Here is a 17,884-nt window from a genome sequence, read left to right as displayed (position 1 = left end):
AATAAATAAATTATTCAGTCTGAAGAATGTGAATTGAAATTTCTGTGCGAGAAGCAGAAAAAGAATAAAATAAGAAGAGCATGGTAAGGTGGTGGTGGGGGAAACCTTTGTAGTTAGTCTTTAAAAAAAAAAATATGCTGTGTGCCAACAATCCCAATTACATGACCTATGTAGTTTATGTCAAGGTTATATGGAAATCCAATTTATGAAACTTAGCAGTTCAATCTTTTAACATTAAAGTAATTTATCCATTAATAATAATATATATATATATATATATTTTTTTTTTTTTCTACTGGAAATATAAAAAAATAAACATGAAAACGAGAACTTTCAGATAGGATAATGAGTGGAAAATAGTTTAAATTTATAAAGTAGAAAAGTAGTTTTCAAGTCAATTAGCAGATACTAATACTACTCATTAGATATTCAGTACACACACGCACACACATGATACTTAGAGAATGCCTTTATATTTGTTATCTGAATAGACAAAATTAACTAGTTGTGGAGGTTGTACATTACCCATTATTAATAATTACTGATAAAGTCAGTTAATATATAAATTTAAACACTTACCTCCACTGCTCACTGATAGTACTTTCTTAGTCACACTTTGGTAGAACCCTCGAGTTCAAAAACTGGTGTAGATACAGGATAGCAAACGTAATATATAATATTCATGATTGTTATTCAGCTGGGTGCATAGTATAACATTTTTTTTTTATAATTCTTTAAAATTATTAGATGCCTGATATGAAAAATATTTTAAGTTAAAAACTGCTTGATTATATAAACACCCTAAAAATATTTTCTAGTTACTAAAGTAACAAAGTGCCCTCTCCATTAAATGCTTGAATGCCCTGATACATTATTAGAAAGAAAAGTAAGAAGCATAATTACAATAGCACCAAATACTACATTATTCTTGAGCGCTGAGATATATTTATTCCTTAAATTTCATGTTCAAAAAATTTTTCTGTTTCAGAGTACAAAAGTTTCCAAAAATATTTGTTAGATTTACAACCGTGCTAAATGAAAGTCTATAAAAGAATCAGTGCCTATTTCGATATGAAGAAAAGCATTGGGCTATATATATTTACACATATAAAAAGAGAAAGAGCATGCTTCTATTTATATAAATAACTGAATTTGTAATGTTGATGATGCTAGCAATGGTTTAAAGGGTAAAGTTGTATGTTTGATGCAAAGTTGAAAAGGGAAATACATAATGAATGCTGTATTATCAGAACAACTTGAATAGATCAGTATAAGATTAGAGACCTAGACTACATATTAGACTGGCAAGACTGTGCATCCAAAAACTCACAAAGCAAGGGATTTAGATTTGAGAGTGAACAAGAGAGAAAAAATGCATAGTCCATATCTTAAAGAAAATACAAAGCAACAATGAAATGTTGAAAAGGATGATGTCAATTGTGAATAAGTTACTGTTTTTCTTTTTAAGTATTTGAGTCTACACTTTGAAGGACTACTGTGCTCAGATCTGCTATGCAAAGATGATATATTGAGACTATACATTATGGTGTGTGGATTGCAAGTATGATAAAGATTTGAAAAAGGAATAGAAATAAGATAAGTTGGAGGAATTTCTGCAGGACTCTGAAAATATATTTTCAATCTAGGGAGAAGGAGGCATGAAGAGACATCTCTGAAAATTGAAAACTATATTCAGCATGGAGTAAGGAGCAATTCTTTTCATGATGAGTGAACGTAATACGTTGCTGAAGAGACCCATGCTTCCCACAGGTCTTGAGACTCAGAGATGTGCATATACTACTAATTAATTTTGTTTGCTTTTGCTTGACAAGTCCTTTTTCTTACAGAAGTGAGACATTGGAATAGTTCTCTTGATGGCAACAATGCAATCAAAAATTGTTCCTGCCAAAGATCAAACAAAATTTTTTATGTTTGAAATGGCATGCACTTCTTGCAGTTCAGAATAAAGTGTGATATTTTCTTACTTGTTACAAAGTCTCATATCTATAAATATAATATCCATGTGCAACCAAAACATGAATATTTCAAAAATTATTCCTCAAAAAGAAGACCATTTTCTTTTAAAGAAAACGAGCACTGTCTCCACTTCTAGTAATTATTACTCACGTAGCGACATTAAGCTGCAAAAGAGATTCTTTATGAAAAGAAAACTTAATCTCTAAAGATAATTAGGAAGTTTGTCAAAGTAAGAACAAAAATTAGAGCTGATTAGAGCTTGGAACTGATACTTTACTAGTGGAACAATAGCATTTTCGGAGTGTAAGTATGCATTTATATACACATGCAGCAAAAATAAAAAGCTACCTTTTAGGGATTTCTTTTTTTAAAGTAGTGTATAAATGTGTAAAAAGTCATCACTACAATAGATCCATGATATGGTTCAAATAAATAGCAAAACTGCCAAAAAAAATTCAACACCATACCTTATCAACATTATTAGAGTACTACAATGTTAAAGTTCATCTCCAACACTTGAAAATAATTTATTTTACATATTTCATGACATTAATATAAATATGTTAATTATATCAATATAATATTAATATAATTAATATATTTCATGACAATTATATAAAATAAGCTATTATAGCAAATATTAAAGGAGTATAAATTCTACTACTTTTTTTTTTTATTCTATTTCATTTTTTTTTCCACTTTATTATTTACTGAAACATATGGATTTAAATTATAATACAAACTTTCCCACAAAGTTATCAGTTACGGAAACCTAGTAGAAATGTTAGAAAAGAATTACCCAGGTATTATAATATAATAATAAAAATTTTTATAATTAAAAATAATACAATAATTTATGTGTTGTCTACATACGAGGGTGGTCTGAAAAGTTCTCGCCCTTGACCATAAATGACAACACACTCAACAAGATTTTTTTCCCCTAAGTTGTACATCTGTCATAAGCATCCATGTGAAATTGCAAGTCATTCTATCAAGTAGTATGTTTTATACAGCTGTCTGAAATAAAACTATTGTCTGTATCCCTTGAAATGGATAAAATTGAGTATCGTGCGGCTAAAAAATTCTTTGTAAAAGAAGGTTTAACGGCAAAAGAAATTCATTCAAAGTTCGTAAAAGTTTATGGACACTCTTCTCCTTCATTTTCGACAATTAATAAATGGGCTGCCGAGTTTAAATGTGGCTGTACCAGCCTTGAAGATCATACATATAAAGACGGCCAAAAAGCGCAACAACACCAGAAATCATTGATCAAGTGCACGATATATATTGGATGACTGGTGAGTCAAAGTGCATGAAATTGCTGAGAGGTTATAGGCATTTCAAAAGGATGTGTAGGATATATTTTGCATGAAGATTTGCAAATGAAAAAGCTTTGTGCAAGATGGGTTCCAAGCTTGCTCACAGCAGATCAAAAACACACTCACATGAAAATCTCTGAACAGTGCTTGGAGCATTTTAACAAGAATAAAACTGATTTTGTGTGTTGATTTATTACTATGGATGAGACTTGGATTCACAATTACCAACCAGAATCCAAACAGCATTAATAAACAAATAAACAAAATATTAATAAACATATGAGATTGGTAATAAATTTAATCATGTAGTACAGTCACTGAGGGTAGGTATCCGGAAATTGATCATTTTTTGACATCGAGATATACCAAATAATTTTTTTTTTTGAAAGGGGATTTTCAATTACACCTTTTCTATATACTTCATAAATATATCCCTTCATTCTCATAGAGCTTATCAACATAAGCAATTCACTATTTAGTTGAAACAATGCAAAATTCATTTTAGAGGAAAACCACATTTAATTGTTTAGTTATATAAGGGGGACAGGAAAGTAATCAATTATTTTTAATACTTCATTTTTAGCCAATTGTATTTTTTTAAATAACAAATAAATTATTAATTTTTATTTTTATTTGAATATTAGAATTACTTTTTTATTTAAAAATCTTTTTTTTTTTAAATTTCAGATTATTTTTTTTTTAATATGGCAGACTTTAAAGTTGAAGAGCACCATTTACACCATTGTATGCTGTTTTTTTGTTTCACCAAGGAAAGAATGCGACCGAGGCTACCAAAATCATTTGCTCAACTTATGGAGACGTATTGAAGATTAACAAATGTCGGCGATGGTTAGGAGATTTGCAGAAAAAAATTTCCATCTCACTGATCATCCTCGATCTGGAAGACCTCTTACTCTAGATGACAATGCTCTTAAGACTCTCGTTGAATCAGATCCAAAACAAACCATACAAGAATTAGCAGAGAAACTTAATTCATCCTGGTCAACTGTCCAAGAGCACTTAGATAGGAGTGGTAAGGTTCTTAAACAGGGTGTATGGGTACTGCATGAACTGTCAGACAACAATAAAGCACAGAGATGGACGATTTGTAATTCATTGTTGACCAGACAACAAAATGACCCCTTTTTGGAATGAGTCGTAACTGGTGATGAAAACTGGGTTCTGTATAAGAATATTAAATGCAAAAAACAGTGGCTTTCGCCAAATCAAACTCCAATTCCAAAACCTAAAGATGGACTTCATCCACAAAAGGTTCTGTTGTGCGTTTGGTGGGATATTCATGGATTTATTATTTAAGAACTCATGGAACAAGGTAAGACTATCACAGCAGCCATCTACTGTGAACAATTAGAGTGACTACATCAAGCATTGTTAATCAAACGTCCTGCACTTGTCAATCGAAAAGGGGTAATTTTGCAACAAGATAATACAAAACCACATTCTGCAAGAATGACTCAAGAAAAAATTAGGCAGTTAGGATGGGAACTTCTACCACATCCTACATATTCGCTGGATATTGCCCCTAGTGACTATCACTTATTCAGGTCCTTAGAACACAGCATAAGAATAACCTTCCGTTCGCAAGATGATGTCCAAAGGAGTTTATATAATTTTTTGCCTCCAAAGAAAAAACATTTTTCAAAAAAGGAATTCTAAACTTAGTAGATCGTTGGAATAAGGTTATAATTAATGATGGTGGTTATATAATTGAATAATGTTATTTTTTTCTTTAATAAAATTTATATTAAAAATGTAGTTCAAAAAATTGATTACTTTCCGGTCCCCCTTATATTATTTGTCAGTTCATTACTTTAAACTAAAATTACACTGAAGTACTATTGTCAGTGTCTCTACTTTTATCACCCTTTTTTGTTTTTTCACATTACTTTCACTATATTTTCTTTCATTAAAAAGCAAGGGTTAATGTCACAATTTGAATTACCATCTCTGGTACAATCATAGGCAGAAGAGGGAAGGGGTATGAAATACATATTTGGTAAAGGAATTTTATAGGACATATGTATATGTTAGTATCAGTATATGGTAGAAAGGGAGAGAAGGAACCATGAGACATTAATGTAAAACGAATAAGAGTTCAGTCAAAAGAAGAAGAATGCTACCACAAAGAGTACAACACGAGGTTATCTCTAAAAACCGTTACTTTAGACATTAATATGAGTACGAGTTGCTCAGTCGTGAAAATAGTTCAGATTACACTTGGATAAAGGATTAAACCAAGAATATAATTTCTTAGTATCTTTAATTTATAGTATAACCAAGTGGAAAAACATCCAACAACTACCTCTAATCCAGAGTATTTTAATAATAAGGTGTGACACCTTTTGACTATTTGTATATAGAAATATGATTTCAGCATTACTTCAACCTTGTATCACTTCTGGGTATAGTTCCCAATGATGAGAACTCAATAAATGTTGAAACTGGTCTGGGTAGTACCCCTTCCCATAATTCATAGCATTATACATGTCTGTAAGGATATGTGCTTTATATTATGGGATACTAAAGCAAGTGGCGTGAAGTCATTAGCTTCTTTATAAGAGTTGTGAAAATAGTTCGGGTACAAACTTTGTTTGCTTACACTTTGATAAAGGATTAAACTAAGAATATAATTTCTCGACATCTTTAAACTTCAGATATTAAGATATGATGTAAATAAATAAGTGCCACCATAGCACAACTGGAAGAAAGATGGGGACAGTGTGTTGTCCTTCAACTGGAAAAGACCTGATTTTGATTCTTGTCGTGATGACAGAAATCTTTATACAGCCTTTTCAGATGAAGGAAAGCAGCAGATTTCTTTTTTTTTCTCCCAATTTACAAATAAAAAAATACTATTAGTGGGCAGTAGATGGTATTGTGTGTTGGTGGCTAATGGCAGTGTTAGAGTGCTCTCCGACAATGAGTCCTTGGATGTGTAATGTAACAATAATAATTAATAGAGTTGTAGAATCATATCTCCTAGCACAGTCCTGGACTAATGTAATTACAATATAGTATATGAATATGAGGGAGAATAATCATTTATTTCAATGCATTTTTTTAAACTGTCCTGTAAATGTTCTGTTGAGATGTATATCATCTTCAACTGCTTTGGTCAATCAATGACCACAGCATGTCCTCCAGTGAAAATAAAAATAATAAAAACAATCAAAAATTCCATATATTAGTAACACTACACTTTCAGATATTATCCATTACAGCAGTTAATAGTTTCTCTACAATCCTGTCATTTTATATTTTTGTCTAAGAATCCAAGTATCTTCATTCAATTAAATTTCTTCTTTTTTCCAGATGCTATGTGAGTAATGTATGAACTAATCCAGATCCTTAGGACTTTAAAGCCTTCATTTCTTCATGTTGGAGGCTTAAATTATATGGAGGCATTAATGAAGGACAAAGCCTTCATTTTTGTTGAGATCTGGTTGGCTGATTATTCATTAAACAGAATTCCTTGAAACTTGTACCATGTTTTGGTCCAGTACAAGGACTGGGTGACTTTCCAATCAATCCAGTGGCACATCATATTTGAAGTACTTGATCAGAAATGCCTGATTTTCTATTATGAAGGAACCTAATGTGTCGTTTGTCCTTTTCATTTTGGGACTACATGATCTGTTTCACTGATATAGAATCAGTTACAGGTGCAATCGATCTGGTATACACGGGTGGACAAGATCTTGGAGGAAGGAGAAGAGCTGAGCTTTTTTATTGGCAGTTTAAAAGTTGTATTTTTACAGTATATTGTCTATTCTTTCATATATTCCCCATATAGCCTTACTGTAATTTTTATTCTTTTTAGTTGTATTTATGTGATGATTATATGGTTTATTTATTTATTTTTTTTTTTTTAATTTTTAGTAGTCTTTTTATTTTACATATGTTTTGCTGATTACTATTTCAAATTCATTTTTCAGAGTCTCCTCCTCAGAGCAAATTATTAAGGTTCTATTTTTGGGAGTACTAATAATACCTACTTTCAGTATAGGGTGCTGGTGGTATGTGGGTTTGTTTATTTACTGGCTTGAGCACATGTGCAGGTTCATGGTAAAGAGTGAAGGATAGACAGCCTTCAAGAAGATTATAACGAATTAAAGCTGCCAAGAAATTATATTCTAGGTTTAATCCTTTATCATGAAGATATTTCATGCATAAAGCTTGTGCATGAAGTATCGTCACGACTGTGCTACTTGTATATATAGAGGCTAATGCCTTCACATATTGCTTTAGTATCCCATAATGCAAAGCACCTGACCATTTGGACATGTATAATGCAATGCATTATGGAAAGGCCACTACCTAGACTGGTATTGACTAAAGGCCAAAAGATCCATCTCTGATCCAGAGAATTTTAATAATAAGGTAATATACCCATTCACTACTTATATATGAGAAATTATGTCTTCTGCATTACTTCAGCTTTGAATACTAAGAATATCTCATAATATATATGAAAGTGTATCCACAAGTGTATGAAAATTATAATTTGCATATAAAAACCCAAAATTTTTGTGTATATAGTTTCTACACTAATTTTATATTATTTTAATCCCTATTTCCTCCTTCCACTAAACAGGTTAAAATATACTGTTACAAATATGATAGGTTTTTTTTTTTTTTAATGCTGCATGCTTTGCTTTCAAAATTAAAATACTGCATCATTTTCATATGAAAAAAATTTCACAACTTATTAGAAGGTGTGATTCTGTGACTCTGTAGCAGAATTCAAATTAATGCCCTTTGATTAAAAAAAGAAATGAGTTCGCTTCTTGTTGTGAAGAAACAAATTTTATATGAACTCTTTCTTCCAGAAACAGATTTTTCATTGGATGGAGGCAAATTCACCCTAGTAGACGTGCAATTATGTGTACTAGCCATGTATAACTGATGGATTATGGTGTAGATGGAAGTTTAACAATGTCCCTCTCTTGAGTCTTTGGACTCCCTGGAGGTGTCATGTAATAATAACAATTGAAAATAAAAAAATATTATGCAGCCACCAAATTAATTAAGAATAGAAAACACATAGTACTATCACTTCAATGACTTACAGTTACAACTAGATAAAATATGACTACTCAAACATTCTAAACGTATAATATTTTATACTGCAATATTGTAACAAGTTAATTGCAAATATAATCCCTTAAATAAAGAAAAATAAATTCAACATTCAAAACACAAAGCAAAGAGATGCAATTATCAACATTTTCTTAAAACATCTCCCCCCCCCCCAAAAAAAACAACTTATGTTGCAATTCAGTCGTAATCACTGCACCCCTCATATAAAATCAGAAACTCTACATTTCAGATTTTGTACTTTTGTAACCCAAACACCTAGAGATGGAGAGTTTTTTGCTGAGTCAGAGTTACTTGTGAAGAAATTATATTTTTGTTTTTAATCAGTGCAAAAGTGAAAAAGAAGAAAAATTTGCACATGAAATGTCTTCATGCATAATTTTTTTAGGCCCTTTTTATACTCCTTTTTTACTTAGCAACAAATTGCTGCAATATTACATAATACATCAGTTCCTTCTGTGTATTATGTACTATTGCAGCAATTTGTGGCTAATTTGTCCAAAAAGGGGTGGATTTCATGGAACTTGGTTAACACCAGGCAGAAAGAGAACAATGGAAGTTTTATCTTCTACCGGTGAACCAGTGACCACTAATTAACTGATGGATCTCCAAGAGGTTAAGAATGAGAAATTAGAGTTCATAATATAAATCAATGACTGTATGATGTATTTTTATCTCTGACTGCCACGGAACATTTTTAGAAAATCATGGCTTGAATAGCTATTGGAGGATAGGTAAAAAACTGAGTAAATGAAGGCACTCATTTCAGTTAAGATTAAGATAGTACAAATCTGAGAGAGTGGCCAGAGGAGCTCAATCTGTAAGATGGGGAAAAAAAAAGTGGATAATTATGGTCAGACATCTATACTGTATTTATAAGGCAAGCTAGTTAAGAAGAGGTCCAGGATGGTGGGAAAATTATGAGGATTATTTTACAACTGCTTGCAAAGATTGTTAAGATGGAAAAGGAGAACTAGTTTGAGACATGGATTACCTTCCTAGGACATGCCTGTCTCTTGGGAAGATCATCTCAGTCTGGATAAATAGACTGTATAAAATCAACTTTGAGACAGGTAAGCATGGTGGTCTGAATTAAAGCAGTCAGGAAATCTTGAGCTAGAGCACATCACACAGTATGGGATTCCAGGTTTATTAACCTTAATGCAAGAAATATCCAATCTGACAACAGCACATATGCTAAGAAAATGTAATCATTGAGGATGTTTGTTGGGGTTTGGCTAAAAATAACAGATTGGGCTTGATGCCTGTATATAGTGGTATGCATGATTGTTTTTACTGATATCACAGATGATGGAGAAATGGACGAGGAAGTGCTTTTTTTTTTTTTATTTGATGAAGTTTTGGTATTATTTGACTTTTCTAGGGTACTTTTTTTTTATTTCTTTCTGTAGTTATTTTTAAAACAGGGACAAACAGACTTCTGCACATAATTTCCAACATAGCCACTGTCTGGACCCCCCCCCCACCTGCTGCTATGCTGTATCTTTCAAAAGTAATTTAATCTGCAGGAACAGCCTTAATGGCACACAATTCTTGTTGCAATGTTCTAAATACACTGGTGTCCAAAACCTAAGGACGAACATTATTTATGAAGATTACAACCACAAATTCAGACAAATCAGCTTGTGGTAATTTGTATAACTGATGACTTCAAGATGAAAGCAGGTACACATGCAAATTTCCGAATCATGAACAAAGGGGCCATGTGGCAGTGCTCAGTAGGATAAAAGGCAAAATGCTGTGCTATGCAGACTGTGAAGGAAAGAAGTTGCGAATTTGGAAGTCTTATAATGTCTCAGAGACATAATTTAGATGATTTCACACAGGAAAGAATTATTGGAAAAGTTTGAAGGCCACAGAATTAGATAATGCCAGAGTCTCACATTAGCATTGTATCTAGAATTAGCAAACTACTGGAATGTGTTCCAGATGTTTGCTAAGAGGTTGCCCTAACTCTACCAAGGAGCATGAAAAAAGATTTTTAGCTATAACAGCAAAACATAATCAACACAAAATGGTAAGTCAGCTTGCAGGTCAGCTGCACTGAAACAGAGGTACATGGATATCTTGACAAATTGTAGCAAGACACCTGCAACAAGTAGGCCCATACGCCTGTAAGTCTGCATTCCTTTATCTACAGCTCATTGTAGAACACGATGGTGATGTATTCATAAAAATTGGATAAGACACCAATGAGCCAATGTACTCTTTACAGATGAGCAAAGTTAGTTGTTGTGCGAAATGTGATAATTTCAATTTATCAATAAACTTATTCTGGCATATATTCTCTTGCAGATATATGAACAAATGCTTCTATGTACACAACATCAAAAAGATACTTCAATGAAACTTTTGTGGCATATCCTAGCCAAATATAGTTTACTTTCTGAACCAGCTAAAACTCTTTCTTATTCAGAGTAATTTAATAATGTGATACCATTTTTCTATCTGTATGTGAAAATATGCCACCAATTTATCCCTCAGTATCTCCATGAATATAGCTGATAAGACCTGATATAAAAGTCAAAACTAGTCTGGGTAGCAGCCTTTCCCACAATGCACAGCTATATGTATATCCTCAAGGAAATTTGATATGCATTATGAGATGCTAGGCAATTCATTGTGAAGACAACTGCCTTCAAGAAGCCTAGTTGTGAAGATAATTCATGAACAAGCTTCATTCTTCTTATTCTTAAGATCAAAGATAAAAACATTTCTTGCGAATCATAAATTACTTCTTGATAATTACAGCTGAATTACAACTCTTATTGACCGTAATCATCAATTGGTGGAAAAAAAGATGTATAGAACGAACAGATAACAGTTTGTCAAGTGCAACCTCACCAAAAGTTAGGAATTACTAAGGCTAACAGCAGATGACATAGTTAAAGGGAGAGAATGTGATGGATTTAGTATTTTTAGAGAGGACAGAGTAAGCAGATATGGGGGTAAATACAGGGTGTTCGGGATAAATTTGACAGTTTCGTAAGGAAAAAGAAAATCTTCTTTGTATCTATTAAATTTAATGAATTGACAAAAAAACATTACAGGCAGAGTTAATTACAATACTATCAACAAGATTTACTCAAAATAACCACCATTAGCATCGATCACAGCTTCAATTCTGCTTCGGAACCTCGAACAAGCTGATGCTACAGTCTCCCTGGGAAGGGCCGCAAAAACTGTTTTAATTTTATCCATTAACTGGGCTTTTGTATTACTGGAAGTGCGATTGGTGTCTTTTTCAACTGCGCCCCATACAAAATAATCCATGGGGTTAAGGTCTGGGGAGTTTGGAGGCCAAACATTTGGACTGGTGAAGTCATAGAAATTTTCAGACAACCATTTTTGACTTTTCCCAGAGGTGTGGCAAGGGGCCGAATCCTGCTGCCATACATACGGCCTACCATTGGCTACCCTTGTTATCCAGGGCTTGACTACAGTTAGCAACTCCACGAACAAAGCCCGAATTCCAATGCCAGGGTTCTTCAACACCTGTTCCTGCAGATTTGCGAGGAATTCTGCTGTACGAACGCAATCAGATCGTCTGCTAGGGATCTTTCTTCTTGCTACATCCTCGTAGTCACCATTGCAAGTCTCTAGTTCATGCCTGATTGTTTTTACTGTATTCAGGGAGCATTGGGCAGCAGTCGTAATATCCTTATTTTGATGGCGGGCACGAATCATCATGATACAAGTTATTCTCTTCCATGATTCAGGTGGGTTCCAGCTATCCATCCTTTCTGACATCTTGTATATGAATGAAGAAGGGTCCAAACTTTTAAATAAAGAGAAGTGTGTGTTAATACATGTAACTTACGGAAAAATATAATTAATTATAAATATGTCAAATTTATCCCGAACACCCTGTACATTCTGATGCATGTAACATACTTATTGTATGCAAAGTACATAACATTTGTTTATAATTCGAAAATTCAAAACCTTCATAGTGTCTATGGATTTCAATGGTTGGGAAAAAACCAATAACTTTGACATTTGTCAGCGAAACTAAGTTTTTAACATTTCAAACTATAAAAGATTGTTCAATAGTTTTTTTTTTTACACACGCACAAAGTAAGTAAACTATATTTAAATTAAGGGGATATTAAATCCCACATTGTTTTAAAACTGAATAAGAAACTCAAAGATTGGAATCAGAGGGTTTCATGCCAAATATAGTAAACTATAAAAAAATATCGGCGATTACTAGCGTGAGCTTGGACTTCTTGCATTAACTCACGCTAGTAATCGCCGATATTTTTATAGTTTACTATATTCAGCATGAAACTCTCTGATTCCAATCTTTGAGTTTCTTATTCAGTTTTAAAACAATGTGGGATTTAATATCCCCTTAATTTACATAATGTTTTTATCGCCGAAATGAAGCCTATTGGCTCTTTATATTTACGTAAGTAAACTATATTTTTAATTTTCTGATGTGAGAGTACCACTCCACTTAGCAGATTTCTATTGAATATAAACACATGAAATGATTACACATAGCAGAACTTGGGCAATTTTATAATGTGGGACCAAGAACTATAGCATTAGCAACAGCTGTATGCATGATAAAAGCCCAGTTTGCTTGCAGTACTTCAAATAAAACTTATAATTATAATTTGGTTTCTACCGATTTTTAAAGCAGACTTTTTTCTTTTATTTTTCTGATTATGCAAGATCCTTTCTTTTGTAGATTACAATTTCTATTCTTATAAATAACGGCATTATTTACTTGAAAATATGAAAATTTTTATAAAAAAAATGTGCTGTTATTTAATGGTAAAAATCAGCTATACAATACTCCAGAGAAGTTAGATTTAAGGTACAGAACTTAACTTAAGCTATAAAACTTGATGTAACACTTAGCTAACATACACAGATGAAGTTAAATAATGCACAGCTATGTCATGACACACAGGGATGCTACATCTTCAAGTACTTGATAAGTACTCTCAGAAGAATGAAATGTTAGATATTGTCAGCACTCCAATACTGTCAATATCTAACATTTCATTCTTCTAAGGCACTTGTGACTGTATCAATCTACCTGGACCGTGGTCTTCTTCTGGATCTTTTATAGCCATCAAACAACTGTTTTGCTAATCTTTCCTCTCCCATTCTATTTGTGACCATACCACATTAGACTACTCCTGCTCACAGATCCTTGAATGCAAGCAATGTGAACTTTTTCTATTCTTCATTTTTATGATTTGCTACTGATGCCATCTATTTGGGTCCATAACTTTTCTAAGAACTCTCTTATTTGTGGTCTCTAATAAAGTTAGATCAAGTGTTTTATATCTAACCTAACTCTCAGATGTTAGGTTATATTATGCTATGTATGGTATTTTACATTAGCATCCCAAAGAAGAACAAATCAATCACCAATAGATAGGTATCAGAATATCTTGAAACTATTGCAGATACATTAAGAAAGAAACAATAAGTAAAGCAAGTTTTAATGGAAACTTGTATTTATGAATTCAGCATTTTTTTTTTTTTTTTTGGCAAACCACCACAATAACAAGAAACATGCTCCTTGTATACTTCTCAAAAACATTTCTGTAACTATCTAGAACTTACAATCTTTACTGATGCAAAACAGTAAATATACACTAAACTATTCATGCTATTCTCTTCAACTGACCTGACTAATTATTGGGTGTTCATCCTGAGGTGGCATATTGTATGCATTGTGCTATTAGTACTTCTGAAAGATAAGTTATTTTTTTCCATAATTTAGTTAATAATATTAGGTTAACTGTTCTTCTCCTCTTCCTTCATGGATTACACATTTACTTGTTCCAGCTTCACTGATCTTTCCATCTTGCATCAGGTATTCCTTTCTCTTTCCCTTCGGTCTATATTTATCCACTTCTTTTGGTAGCCAATATTATTCCTTGATATTTTCATTTACACTGTAAATACCTAGCTCTCTTTTGATATCTTCATTTTTTTTTATATGGTTAACACACTGTAGTTTGTTTTATATGGGTGTGTGAGTGATTCAGCTTAGTTTGCGAGTAAGCATTTTTTTTTTTCTTCTTTAAATACGATACTGTCAATATGGCACAAATGCATGGTAGAGCAATGGGAGCAAAAATGTCATTGTTAGTAGATTTGAATTTACATGATTTTGTACAGTGTAGTGTGGGTGAGATATATATATATTTGTCGCAAAAGTGAGTGACTGCATATTAAGGTTTTGAGAGTGAATGCCAGTTGGGTGCCAAGAACGAAGCGAATATGAGTAGACAATACCAACGGTAGAATGGTAAATGTTAATGTCAGGAGAAATGTTCAATATGCATCGCAGAAATACAGAACATGGACATAAAAAAGGAAATAGAACAATTGCACGTTATCTTTCACAAAATCAAAAAGTTGCAGAAACAACAAAAGATTAGCAGGGCTGAGAACAGAATGAAGCAGGTAAGAATCGAGATCATTGAACTAATGAGAAAAAAATAAGACAGGGAGACTATAATGAAAATATAACAAAATTATGTTCCCTTAAGCCACACAGATGCAGAAAGGTAAGGAGAAAGAAGTAACTGTCTTGACCGGCACATTATATCATGGAGGTGAAAATTATTCGATGAGGGAGGATGTGAAGAAGTTGTTGGACGATGCAAAATCAAAGACGCCAAGTGAGAAGGCGAAGATTGTAAGTCTCCTGCCATGCAATGATACAGGCGAATTGAGGACGAGGGCATCAGTAGAAAATGAATCAACATGCAGGTTGTGCAGAAGGATTGACGTAGCATTTGAAAACCTGTAGATAGAGTTTAAAGGAAAGAAAGATTTGTATAATGATGACAGACTGCAATAAATGATTTTGGTGTTAAGCACCTAGAGAAAGCTTTCTCTATCATGAAAACTTAAGAAATCTAAGGTGGGTGCAGGTGAGTGTGTGAAAGCACCCATGCAGCAAGTGAGTGTGAGAGAGTGACCAACAGGTGCAGAAACCAGTTTCTCAAACAAAAATATTAAAGAGGGTAGTCAATTCAGGAAATAAAGGTGGTCACTGGCTTAAAGGGATGCTGCAGTTTCTATATACTAATGCCAGAACTATTAGGAACAAGAGGAATAAGTCTTTGGCATTGGTGAGACTTGGCTAACAACAGATGATGTAGTTACAGGAATAGAATGTGAAGGGTTTAGTATCTTCACGAAGGATAGAGTAGATAGGATGACAACAGATGAATTGCAGCCAAAAAGAATAGGAGATAGGCAAAAAGGTGGATGTTTAATGGAAGCAGTCTGGAGTGAGATCAAGGCCAATAAGACAAAATAGACAGTTGGTTGCTACCATAGGTCTGGTGCATCTAAAGATGATCTCAAAGATATACTTCAACAAATTAGTATAATGAGTGAAGGTCGTGTGATTATTATGGAAGACTTCAACCATGTATATACAGACTTGAAGGAAGAAAGATCACATGATAAGAAGGAAATGGAATTTATACACCGCTGAGAAATTACGTGAGGAAGCATGTGATGGAGGGAACTTGAAGATCCAGAGTATTAGACATGGTCACAGGATCAGAACAGCTATCTGTAACTAAGGTGGCCATGAGGTCTTATTCAGGAGATTATAAAAAAATTAGGAATATTCTGTCAAGAAGAGGTATATAAAATGGAAGAAGGTAGGTGATTATGACAAATTTAGGAGAAAGCTTGAAGCTGTGCCATGGCATAAAACCCTGCAAGGATGTTAGCAGTGCATGAGAGATACTTAAGGAATATCTAGAGGAAACAATATTAAATTATATACCTAAAGGTAAGGAGGGTTAATTAGGTAGGGGTTAGATGAGTAATATCATTATGCATGACAGCAGAAAAAGAAAATGCTGTGGAAGGTATATAAAGAGAAAGTTGACCAGCAAACTCATGAACAGTACAAATGGTCAGGCAAGAAAGGTAACAAGTCTGGTAAAGAAGGCGAAATGAGAATATAAGAAGAAATTAGCAAAACAGGCAAAAGGAAATTTCAAAGAGTTTTTTCTTTACGTGACAAGTACAAGGAAAAACGACTATGGAAAGATAGCTTTAATGAGTGCAGATGGTAGTGCGGTAACAGAGGCAGACAAAATTACTGAGCCAATAATGAGTGACCATTTTGCAAGGTATATCATCCAAGTGAAGATATTATGGCACATAGGATGTATTTTCAGGTAATAGGGACTGATGGGAGAACAGAGGTCAATGAATTGGAGGTACTTAGGATACTGCCGAATCTGAATGCAAATACAACTGCAGGAATTATCAGCTCACATTTTAAGAGAATATGTAAGAGAAATTGCAATGACTGACTAGGCTGTTTAAGTCTCAGCTCTGGCAAAGTCCCAAGTTAGTGAAAGGAGGTCAAAATTTCTTTGAATGAAGGAGGATCTAAGTCTCTGGTAGCAAATTATAGACCAATCAATCAGTATCTCAAGAGTAAGTAAAAGTACTAGAAAAGTTGATCAAAAGAGAATTCAGTAATGGGTGGATAAAAATATGGTACTTTGTGAGGAAAGGGGAGGGGGAGGGGGCTCATGCCTTTAGTAATTTACTAAATTTTTATAACAGGGCGACAGGTGAGATGGATAAAGAGAATGGCTATGAGATGACACTGCTGGATTTTGCAAAGGCATTTGATAGGATTCCACATGGAATGGTATTGTTCAAACTGCAATAAATGGGGAGTCAGTTGCACACCCTCTGTCCAAAAAGAAACCGAACTTTTCAAAAATAGAAGAAACTAGTTGTGCCACCCGTTGTATCTTTTTGTTGTTGAAAGCAGTAGCCTTCGTTACTGTTGTGTTAAATGTTTATGACATTTGTTTCATTGGACACCGAGTTATAGTGCCAAGAGTGACAGTGTGTTTTGACGAATGATCGGAAAATGAGTTTCAAACGGAGAGCTGCAATTGACTTTTGTGTTAAACTTGATAAAACCTTTACTGAAATGCGTCAAATGCTTCAAAAAGCATACGGTGATGAATGTTTATCCCGTACTCACGTTTACAAGTGGTTTGAGTGAATTGAGGATTCCAAAATCAACTGTGCACAACATTTTGACCGAGAGTTTGAGCCTTTGTAAATTGAATTCGTGATCTGTTCCCCACAAGTTGCCCGTCGACCAAAAAATTTATCAAATTGAACACTGCAAGGACCTCGTTAAAACTCATAAGGACTCAAACTTCCTTGAAACGATCATTACTGGTGATGAAACAGGGTGTTTCGAGTATGAGCCCGAACAAAGCGCCAGAGTGCCGAAAGGAGACCACCAGAACAGGGGCATCTGAAAAAAAAAGTTGCTTAGAGAAGTCAAAAGTAAAGATAATGCTGATTTGTTTCTACGAATCCAACGGCATTATCCACAAAGAATTTCTTCTGCCTGGACAAACGGTCAATGGTGAGTTTTATCTCGAAGTTTTGAAGCGATTGATAGCGAGAAT

At 33.5% G+C, this 17,884-nt stretch overlaps 1 protein-coding gene across 3 annotated transcripts in view; it reads right to left on the bottom strand.

Annotated features, from left to right (window-relative positions):
* LOC150102499 (transcription factor YY2-like) overlaps window positions 1-17,884 on the bottom strand; it is a 222,848-nt gene that overhangs the window by 88,669 nt on the left and 116,295 nt on the right. For 2 of the 3 annotated variants that reach the window (XR_016548910.1, XR_016548911.1), the window contains exon 6: window positions 580-641. The exons of the other annotated variant lie outside the window; for it this stretch is intronic. The gene's annotated coding sequence lies outside the window, so the exon portion shown is untranslated. The remainder of the gene's footprint in view (window positions 1-579; window positions 642-17,884) is intronic. 3 annotated transcript variants of the gene reach the window in all.

This window comes from Typopeltis vanoorti, chromosome 10 (assembly GCF_054136105.1).
Source record: "Typopeltis vanoorti isolate ZY-2024b chromosome 10, IOZ_Tvanoo_1.0, whole genome shotgun sequence".
Taxonomy (NCBI): Eukaryota; Metazoa; Arthropoda; class Arachnida; order Uropygi; family Thelyphonidae; genus Typopeltis; species Typopeltis vanoorti.
Note: the sequence above shows the minus strand (reverse complement) of the source record. Positions and strands in the feature narration are given on the sequence as shown.